Source organism: Perognathus longimembris, chromosome 1 (assembly GCF_023159225.1).
Source record: "Perognathus longimembris pacificus isolate PPM17 chromosome 1, ASM2315922v1, whole genome shotgun sequence".
Taxonomy (NCBI): Eukaryota; Metazoa; Chordata; class Mammalia; order Rodentia; family Heteromyidae; genus Perognathus; species Perognathus longimembris.
Genome location: NC_063161.1, coordinates 11,066,014 through 11,076,411, shown reverse-complemented (window position 1 = coordinate 11,076,411; position 10,398 = coordinate 11,066,014).

Sequence of the window (10,398 nt, the reverse complement as noted above, 5' to 3'; positions counted from 1 at the left end):
GTGTCAACCCCCTACATCTGTGCTATACTTTTACCTTTATAAACCCAGCTTGAGGACTGATAGTTGTCACAGTGTCAGCTCCCAAGTCTGTGCTGTGTCCCTGGCTGGTCGGTTCGCTTTTTGCTTCCCCAATAAATCCATCTTTTTACTTGAGACCATTTCTTGAGTGGTGGGCTCTTGGAGGGACAAGGAATCTCCTCCCTTGAACCCCGTAACATAAGTTAGATGCTTGTTGACATATGAAAATAAACTCCTGCCTATGTTTTCTTTTTTTTTTTTTGGCCAGTCCTAGGCCTTGGACTCAGGGCCTGAGCACCATCCCTGGCTTCTTCCCGCTCAAGGCCAGCGCTCTGCCACCTGACCCACAGCGCCCCTTCTGGCCGTTTTCCATATATGTGGTACTGGGGAATCGAAACGAGAGCTTCATGTGTAGGAAGCAAGCACTCTTGCCACTAGGCCATATTCCCAGCCCCTATGTTGTTTTCTAATAGGACAAGTTTCTCTTACCATGAGAGCAACTTTGGTAAGAGGGTCGAGGTAGAGGATGGGCATGGAATAGGAGGACCACAGATGTTTGGGATTGCTTTTTTTTTTTTTTTTTACCAGTCCTGGGCTTGAACTCAGGGCCTGGATGCTGTCCCTGAGCTTTTTACCTGAGCCACAGCTCCACTCCTGGCTTTTTGGTGGTTGATTAGAGATAAGAGTTACACAGCACAGGCTTTGCTGCTTGGGTTGGTTTCAAATCCCAGTTCTCAGATCTCAGCCTCCCGTAGTAGCTAGGATTACAGTCATGAGCCACCAGTGCATGGCTTTGGGACCCCTTTTATGTCATCTGTCTGGACCCACAGTCACCTCAGAGATAAGGAAGTCTTCTTACTCCTTTTTCCACCTATGCCAACTGAGTGATTGCTCAGTGATAGTTTACCTGGCAGGACTTTGGTTGTATGTTTTTTTTTTACCTTTTGTTTTATTGAATTCTCCTAAGTTTGTCAGGAGGGAGTCTTCCTTGCATAGGGAACAGGAAATGTTTCTTTATCCATTTCTGCCTCAGTCTATTATAGCAAAACAAAGCCTTGCTAAACCTAAGAAAAATAAATGGCTTTCTGGGAAGGATGTTATACATGTATTTTGTAGTTAAAAAAATAGGAAGTTCAAAGAGAATATATGTCTTGACCAGGTTAGTGTTGCTAGGATTGCTTGAGTCAAGATGCAGTCCCAACTCTGTCCCCAAAGGACAAGATGCCGTGCTGCTGCTGGGACAGCCCTTCCTCCTTATGTTTTGGAAGTACTGGGCTTTGATCTTAGAGGTTTTCACTTGCTGGGCACTTGACCATTTCAGCCATGTCGTTTATTTCTGTTGGTTTTAGTCATTTCTCTAGCAAGAACCAGAGAAGCTAGAGGACTCGAGCTAGCATGAGATCACAGCTGTATAAAACCAGGATATAGTTTTATATGAAGGAAGGTGTGGCTGACATCATATGAATCAGAGATGTTAGGTAGGGGAACCCACTGAGTGGAGCCATTAAAAGATCAGGCTGTAGGGTCCTTTGTAAGCGAACAAGATGCTGGGTGGGCATTGAGAAGTGGAGATGGACTCGAAGGCTGGTATTTCAGGGTGCTATGATGAATAGAGAGCTGGGATGATGGGAATAAGGACCCAGGTGGAGGAAAAGATGGTATACCAAAGCGAGTGTGGGAGTTTGGAATCTTACCGAACCTCGTGGTGACAAAGCCCAAGGAGTTTGGAGGAAGGTGACCTGACTAGGAATTTGGAGAGTGCACAGGAGAGGATGAGCTAAGGCTAGGGTTGGTGTTCACATCTTGACGATGGAGTCTGGTCTGCCGTGAGTGGACGATTGTATAGAAAGTGTACTTCCCCTTCCTTTCTCTTTTCCTCCCTTCCTGTCTTTCTTCCTCCCTCCTTCCCTATCTTTCTTTTACTTTTCCTTCCCTTCTTACCTTTCTGTTTAATAAGGCCAGATTCTAGATGTCTAGAAGGCAAAAATGAAACTGATAGCTACAAATGTGATAAGTTAGGAAAGCTTCTTTTAGAAGTATCATGTTAGCAGTTTTTATTTATTTATTTATTTATTTTGCCAGTCCTGGGCCTTAAACTCAGGGCCTGAGCACTGTCCTTGGCTTCTTTTTGCTCAAGGCTAGCACCCTACCACTTGAGCCACAGCACCACTTCTGGCCATTTTCTATATATGTGGTGCTGGGGAATCGAACCCAGGGCTTCATGTATATGAGGCAAGCACTCTTGCCACTAGGCCATATTCCCAGCCTGTTTTTTTTTGTTGTTGTTGTTGTTGTTTTTTTGTTGTTTTTTTTTTGCCAGGTCTGGGGCTTGGACTCAGGGTCTGAGCACTGTCCCTGTCTTCTTTTTGCTCAAGGCTAGCACTCTGCCGCTTGAGCCACAGCGCCACTTCTGGCCATTTTCTGTATATGTGGTGCTGGGGAATTGAACCCAGGGCCTCATGTATACAAGGCAAGCACTCTTGCCACTAGGCCATATCCCCAGCCCCCCGTTTTTAATTCTTAAGAAAACTTTTGCACAGTCTCTGCAACGGCACAAACTTTGAATGGTGTTTATATTTATAATTTAAAATTCCATGACTACAAGCAACTCTGGAAAGTCCCTCAGTGCTTATTATGAGATAATGATAATATATGCAATATATACTGCCCAGGAATTTGGCAACAAATAGCAGGTGCTCAATAATTTGTTAATTCCCTTTGTCTTCAGTTTCTGATTTCTTTTGTGTTGTGCCAGTCCTGGGGTTTGAACTTAGGGCCTGGGCACTGTTCCCGGAGATTTTTTCTTTTCTCCCTCAAGGTTAGCATGCTACCACTTGAGCCACAGCCCCACTTTTGGCTTTTTGGTAGTTAATTAGGGATAAGAGTCTCATGGAATTTCACGGACTAATTTCATGGACTCAGCTTCCTGGATAACTAGGGTTACAGGCATGAGTTCTTTTTTTTTTTTTTTTTTTGGCCAGTCCTGGGGCTTGGACTCAGGGCCTGAGCACTGTCCCTGGCTTCTTTTTGCTCAAGGCTAGCACTCTGCCACTTGAGCCACAGCGCCACTTCTGGCCATTTTCTGCATATGTGGTGCTGGGGAATTGAACCCAGGGCCTCATGTATATGAGACAAGCACTCTTGCCACTAGGCCATATCGCCAGCCCCCAGGCATGAGTTCTTATATAGTCTTTGACCTGGGAGAGGGCCTTCACTAGAATCTACCCTTGCTCACAGCCTGATCTTGGACTTCCAGCACCTAGTCTATGTTCCTTTGGTACTGCAGTCCAGACTGGCAAAGCTTTGCCAGGAATTTGAGAGGTAAGCCCCACCTGGCCATGAAGTCATGTATGTTTGCCCACAACACCAACTGTAGCTAGTATACTAGGCACCAGAGGACTGTGTGTGTCTGTGCCAAAAGCTTTCTAAACTATTTTTCATCTATACAAAGAGTCTTTCCAGAGCTCCCCAAGTTATGGCTGTCATTTCCACAAAAAACGTAGAGAGCAATCCCACTTGTCACTCTGGAAATGGGAGGTAGGAGGTAGGTTGGACTCTCCCAGCTCCCCCCCCCCCTTTCCTCTCCCGGGCAGACAGACAGGCTGTTGGGAGAGCCTGAAGTCACCTTCAGTTTTCTTCACTGGCCTATGAAACTGGAAATCTGCTTCCAGCTCTTTGATGCTTATCACAGAGGTTGATGTGTGTGTTCTTGCAGGCAGTCTGGGTGGTGAGGCTTGCGTTTAATCCTCTCAGAGCTGCTTAGCTGTGTCCTCTGGCGAAGGCCTGTCAGCCGCTTTCTCATGTTGGTACTCACTGTCTTTAGCCACCACCAACATGGGACCACAATGCAGCAAGAAGACACTTTTCCAAAGGTAAACTCTCCGAAATGTTTTTTTGCCCACAGAACAGACCTGAAGGGGGCCACTCCCGAAGGCATTTCATGTTTCTGGGACAATGGAAAAAAAAATCGAGCAGAATTCTAAATCATACCACTAGACAGGGCCTTGGGAAACAACCTTCTTGGACTCCATGTCTGGTTGTGTATCCCAGGCTCTGCATCATTCATTTGCTCTTCCTCCATCAGAAGACTGACTGAGCTTGCATCCTCCGTCGGGGAATCGTTAACACGACGAGACTTCAGGTTAGTAAGAGAGCAAACCCCATAGACACATGATTTTCAGGTGCTGAAAATAGTGCATATACATATGGGTAGAAACTATCATGGACTCATTCTGAGGATAAAGTGATTGCAAAAGGCTTAAGTCACAGCCTGAGACATAAGCACTATGTAATTCTAGCTAGTGTTTTTAACAAAAATCAATTAAAATCATTTATCCCGATTCACTGCTGAAAATAGTGATTTATCATAAGCCCAGTGGTTCTTTCTCAGGCCTTGGTTTCTCTGCAGCACTGAAGGCTTCTGAGACAACTTGTTCCACTTCTGGGTCCACAGTTTCTAAACAGCTTATAATTACGCATTGCCTCTGAGTCCCACCAGACTGAGCTTTCAGGGCTGGCACCATCACGAGCCCCAGCACTCAGTACAGCACCTGCTCAGGATTTCTCCATCACTGCGAGCCGTTGATGGGCAAATGGCTGTTTGCTATGGTGTGCTTATTCCATCATCAGCAGTCCTGTAAGACTCACTCTCAGCCTGCTATTCACACCAGTCCTCCAGCACACGAGGGCTCCATTTAGAACCCCTCTTCTGAATCCCCAGGATGCATCTGTGTAGCCAAGATGTCTTGAAGCACCTTGAGCTGAATGCATTCAGCTACTAAACCATCCACATCCACGGAGAATCAATTCCCTCAGCACATCCTCCTATTTGAGGGGAGTTATCCTCTCAGCAGTCCAGATGCAAAACTGTTGCTTCACTATTCTTTTTTTATGGTCTTGGGGCTTGAACTCTGGGCCTGGGTGCTGTCCCTGAGCTCTTCAGCTCAATGCTAACACCCTACCACTTGAGCCACAGTGCCACTTCCGCTTTTCTGGTGGTTAATTGGAGACGTGATTCTCAGATCCCAGCCTCCTGAGTAGCTAGGATTACAGGTGTGAACCGCTGACCCCCAGCTTAACTTTAAAAAAACAAAACAAAAGGGCTGGGGATATAGCCTAGTGGCAAGAGTGCCTGCCTCGGATACACGAGGCCCTAGGTTCGATTCCCCAGCACCACATATACAGAAAACGGCCAGAAGTGGCGCTGTGGCTCAAGTGGCAGAATGCTAGCCTTGAGTGGGAAGAAGCCAGGGACAGTGCTCAGGCCCGGAGTCCAAGGCCCAGGACTGGCCAAAAAAAAAAAAAAAAAAAAAAAACCCATCATATGTCAGCTAGGAATCTGGTTGCATGAAAACTCAGAACTCGCTGAAGCACAAAGAACTGCCTCCTTTGCCCAACCATAAAGTCCTGAGTCATCCTGATCACACACTCAAGGATGGAATGAGTGGGAGCCGAAGTCGACTCTGCAGACGCCTCTCTCAGGTAGCTTGGCTGTGTTCAGATGAGCCGTAATCCAGTCCCTTTCCTTGTAGAACTTACTTCTCGTGACTGTCAATCACAACTTCAATGGCTGGCTCATTTCACAGATTCCATTTGTTCATACTCCCACCTAAGTTGCTAAAAATTCTCAGGCAGTGTGACAATCATGAACCTCAACCCCCAGCAGAGTATGCACTGTCAGAAGACAAGAGGACACACAAAAAGAATATTAGTCTATTACTAAGACAGTGAAGCAGAGCTCTCCTTCCTTCTGTAAGCTGGGCACGGGTTTTGGTGTCTCGCTATACCTTTCCCCCTACTCTGGCAACGAAACCTGAAGCAATAGATTGTTAGGCAAATTCCAGAAAGATCTTTTTTTTTTTTTTTTTTTTTTTTTTAATTTATTTTTTTTTTTATTATCAATTGAACATAAATTTTTTTTTTTTTTACAAGGTGCTGTGCAAAGAGGGTGCAGTTACATAGTAGGGCATTGTGTACATTTCTTGTGATATCTTACAACCTGTTTTCCCATCCCTTGTCTAGGTCAGGTAGACCCATATGCAGTATACAATGTATCAAGCACATATACAGTGTTCACAGACTTGGTCTCTACTGTCTCTCCATCTCCCTTTGTTAACAGTCATATATCAGGGAGATCATGCCCCTTTGTTTTCTGTGTTCTAGGCTTGTCTCACTCAACATTATTTGTTCGAGTTCTGACCATTTCCCTGCAAATAACAATATTTCACCATTCCTAATCGCTATGTAGTATTCCATTGTGTATAAGTACCATATTTTTTGGATCCATTCATCTGTGGAGGGGCATCTGGGTTGTTTCCAAATTTTGGCTATTGTGAATTGTGCTGCGATAAACATGGAAGTACAAATGTCCTTTTGATATCTTGGGTTTTGCTGTTTAGGATAGATGCCTAGGAGTGGTATGGCTGGGTCATAGGGTAGGTCTATATTGAGCTTTTTGAGAAACCTCCATACTGTTCTCCAAAGTGGCTGTACTAATTTGCACTCCCACCAACAATGGAGAAGGGTTCCTCTTTCCCCACAGCCCCTCCAGCATTTGTTGTTTCCTGAGTTCAGAGTATAGGCCATTCTAACTGGGGTGAGGTGGTATCTCAGGGTTGTTTTTATTTGCATTTCCTTTACTAGCAGGGATGTTGAGCATTTCCTCATGTGTTTCTTTGCCATTTTTATATCTTCTCTTGTGAAGTCTCTCTTTAGCTCTTTTGCCCATTTCCTAATAGGTTTATTGGGCTTGGAGGGGCTTAGTTTTTTGAGTTCTCTGTAGATGACAGATATCAGGCCTTTGTCTGTTGCTGTGCTGGTAAATATCCTTTCCCATATCGTTGGCTGTCTTTCTATTTTGGTGGCTATGACCTTAGCTGTGCAGAAACTTTTTAATTTGTAGTAGTCCCATTTGTTGAGTCTTTCCCCTATTTGTTGTGCGCCTGGGACTCTATTCAGGAAGTTCCTTCCTGTGCCTATAAGTTCTAGTGTCTTTCCTACTCTGTCCTTCAGTAGTTTCAAGGATTCAGGTCTGATGTTGAGGTCCTTGATCCATTTTGAGTTGATCTTGGTGCATGGTGATAGGCTTGGGTCTACTTTGAGTTTTCTGCATATGGCTGCCCAGTTCTCCCAGCACCAGTAGTTGAAGAGGCTATGTTTATTCCATTGTATGTCTTTAGCTCCTTTGTCGAATATCAGTTGGCTGTAAGAGTGCGGTTTTATTTCTGGGTCTTCAATTCTAATCCACTGGTCTTCCGATCTGTTTTTATACCAATACCATGCTGTTTTTGTTATGATGGCCTTGTAGTAGAGCTTGAAGTCTGGTATGGTGATACCTCCTGCACTATGTTTTTTGCCTAGAATTGCTTTGGCTATTCTAGGTTTTTTGCTGTTCCATATGAACTTATGGATTGGTTTCTCTATTTCAGTGATCCAGAAAGATCTTAATCTAGCACTGAGTGGGGCGGATGGCTGCAGTGCTCGGAGTCTCTCAGAAGTCCTGTTTTGAATTTAGTTTGTGAATTATAAAAGAAAGCCGGTGGTCTATAAAAGAGACACTCATCAAGCAGCATAAAATCCTCACTCTTCATCACGGAATGCTTCGTGGTGGACAGAATGTCTGACCTGCCTCAATTAAGGCCAACCAAGAAGACTCATCCCATGTAAATGAGTACTTTTATGAGCACTCCACAGTAATTAAAACTTAAGTTTTAGACTGGAACTGAAGGAAAACAGCACAAATGGTTAAATGGGACATAAGGAAAACAGTGTGGGAGTCAGAACGCCACGCTCTGCCATCAGTAGAGTGCCACGAGAAAGCTGCTAGACTCTCCTGGGGCTTTGCTTTAATCCATAAGGGGTGCACACCTGCTTTCCCAACCGCATTATATTCCAGTGGAAGGGCTTCCCTAATCTTCCCTCCTCCCCTCCCTCCATTCACTCATGAGTAACCAAAAACATATAAAAACTGCGTGTTTTGCCATTACTCATCTGTAATATGGTTGGCTTACTTTCATTTACAACTGAAACCACGACTCCTCCCTTTGCAACGGTCCCTCCCCCATCACATCAGCTTCTCAGACCAGCAGTCTTCCAGAAACTAGTGTCAGAGCACACTTTCCACTGAAATCCTTAAAAACACTTGGCATCCCAACTGAAAATGAGAAGGCTTCACCCTTAACCAGTGCACATGGACTGGTCTCTTGCTCTCTAGACATGAAATTCCCTTCAGTCAAGCAATGGAATGGACACAAAACTAGGAGCCGAGTAAGACAGGAGCGAATGAGCCACGGAAATTGTGCACTGGGATAAAAGTGAATGTTTTGCCAGGCCCCTGTGACTCACACCTGTAACCTTAGCTTCTCAGAAGGGTGAGATGTGAGGATTGTGGTTCAAAGTGAGCCTGGGCAGCAAAGTCTATGAGACTCTTTTTTTTTTTTTTTTGGCCAGTCCTGGGACTTGGACTCAGGGCCTGAGCACTGTCCCTGGCTTCTTTTTGCTCAAGGCTAGCACTCTGCCACTTGAGCCACAGCGCCACTTCTGGCCATTTTCTGTATATGTGGTGCTGGGGAATTGAACCCAGGGCCTCATGTATACGAGGCAAGTAGTCTTGCCACTAGGCCATATCCCCAGCCCCTATGAGACTCTTATCTCTAATTACAAAAAAGATGGAAGTGGAGCTGTGGCTCAGTGGTAGATCCTGGAGCAAAAAAGCTCTGGGACAGCATTAGGCCTTGAGTTCAATAACTGGCAACTCCCCAACCCCACCCCCCCAATTAAAAAAAAAAAAGGGATGTTTCAGTAACAGAGGTGATAGGGAAAAGCCTTGTAATGAACATGAGGGAAAAAGGAAACAAGCAGACTAGAAAAGCAAAAAAAAAAAAAAAAAAAAAGTTTCATTATGTTCTAAGTTTTCAAAGGAGTAGAATCTAAAAATCAAAATGAGACCTTAAGAAAAACCCCAATTTAAATGTTAAGTCTCTTCTAAGAAGCAGTTACATAATTAGGAAAGTGAGTGCACTGATTCTGTTTACGTCCCAATGTTTTCCCAACCATAGTCTGATAACAAGAATAAAAGAGCTGACTACCCGTGTGTGAATGTTGGTGATTGTGGGAATATCATGTGTGTAAGTTGACTGACTTTTAAAAAGGACCAGGGCTGGGGCTATGGCCAGTGTTAGAATGTTTGCCTAGCATTTGTAAAGCTGAGTTTCAGCCCCAGCCAGAAAAAATAAATCAGAGACCAAGATGTGCAATGTAGTGTGACTCAGCCTTCTAGCTACCAGAAGCCCGACACTGCTCCCTCAAAGGACGCGCTTGCTGGAGATCTGAGCAGGTATGAGGGCTTCCATCCCTCAGGGCAGTAAGAACAGCCAATTACATTGGCTGTTTGAAGATTTATTTATTTTTAAGTGGCTTTTGTGTTTAAGATCTTTAGAATAAGGAAAACATCTTTTTCAACTCCAACTCTTTGCCATGCCTCTAGATGGCCGCAGCAGGCTGTTTGCTGGAGAGTCTCGCAGAGGCAAGGTTCATGAATAGAAATCCCTTGCAGAAACCCTTCTTTCCCTTCCTGCACTCAACAAGAGAAGTTTTCAAAGCATCTAATAAAACTCAACTGACGTGTTTAGAGTGATGTAGAGCGCTTACTGCACTGACATCAGTTCGTTTTGGGTGGAGACCTGGCTTTGAATTACTTTCAAATGCCATGTCATGGGGCAAGCCCAGTAACAGTATGCCTGAACAGACAGCCCATTGTTGCCTCATCTTCAGAGAAGCTACCCCCTGCTCAGAAGCCTGGCTCTCATCTCTCGGTGCCCTTGGGCATTCTCTGGTAAATGCACGCCCTTGAGTCCTAGTGTTCAACTGCAGCCACTCCAGTCCTGTGGCCTGAGTAACCCACACTGATGATGCTAAAGGCTCCAACTTATGAATCCGTCTTCGCAAGTCTACCATCAGGAAGACGAAGATACTGAGTTTTCAGATCGAGGAAGTTCCCATGACTGGTCTGCATCTCATACAATTTTCAGAAGAATTCTATTTTTCTCCAGCCTTCCGAGTAACAGGGTCTGGGAGACGCCTCAATGGGGGATTCACTCTAAGTGGGGGCTAAGTTTTAGGGTCTCCAAAGGCCACCTGGGAGGAAATCAGGAAGCAGCAGTGCTGCCCAAAGTCAATCAGTACAAATGCTAATTTTCCCAAGCTATGAAATACTAAGCACAAATATAGATAACATATTGTGCAGCTTTAATTTTTTTTATGTTACAGATGGACTTAGTTAAGGCCCTTTTAACTTGAGGTTATACAAAATATGAAACGTGACCAGGCGGCCCAAGACGAAGAAATCTCCTCTAAGGAAGTCACGGGATTGGGAAAGTAGGG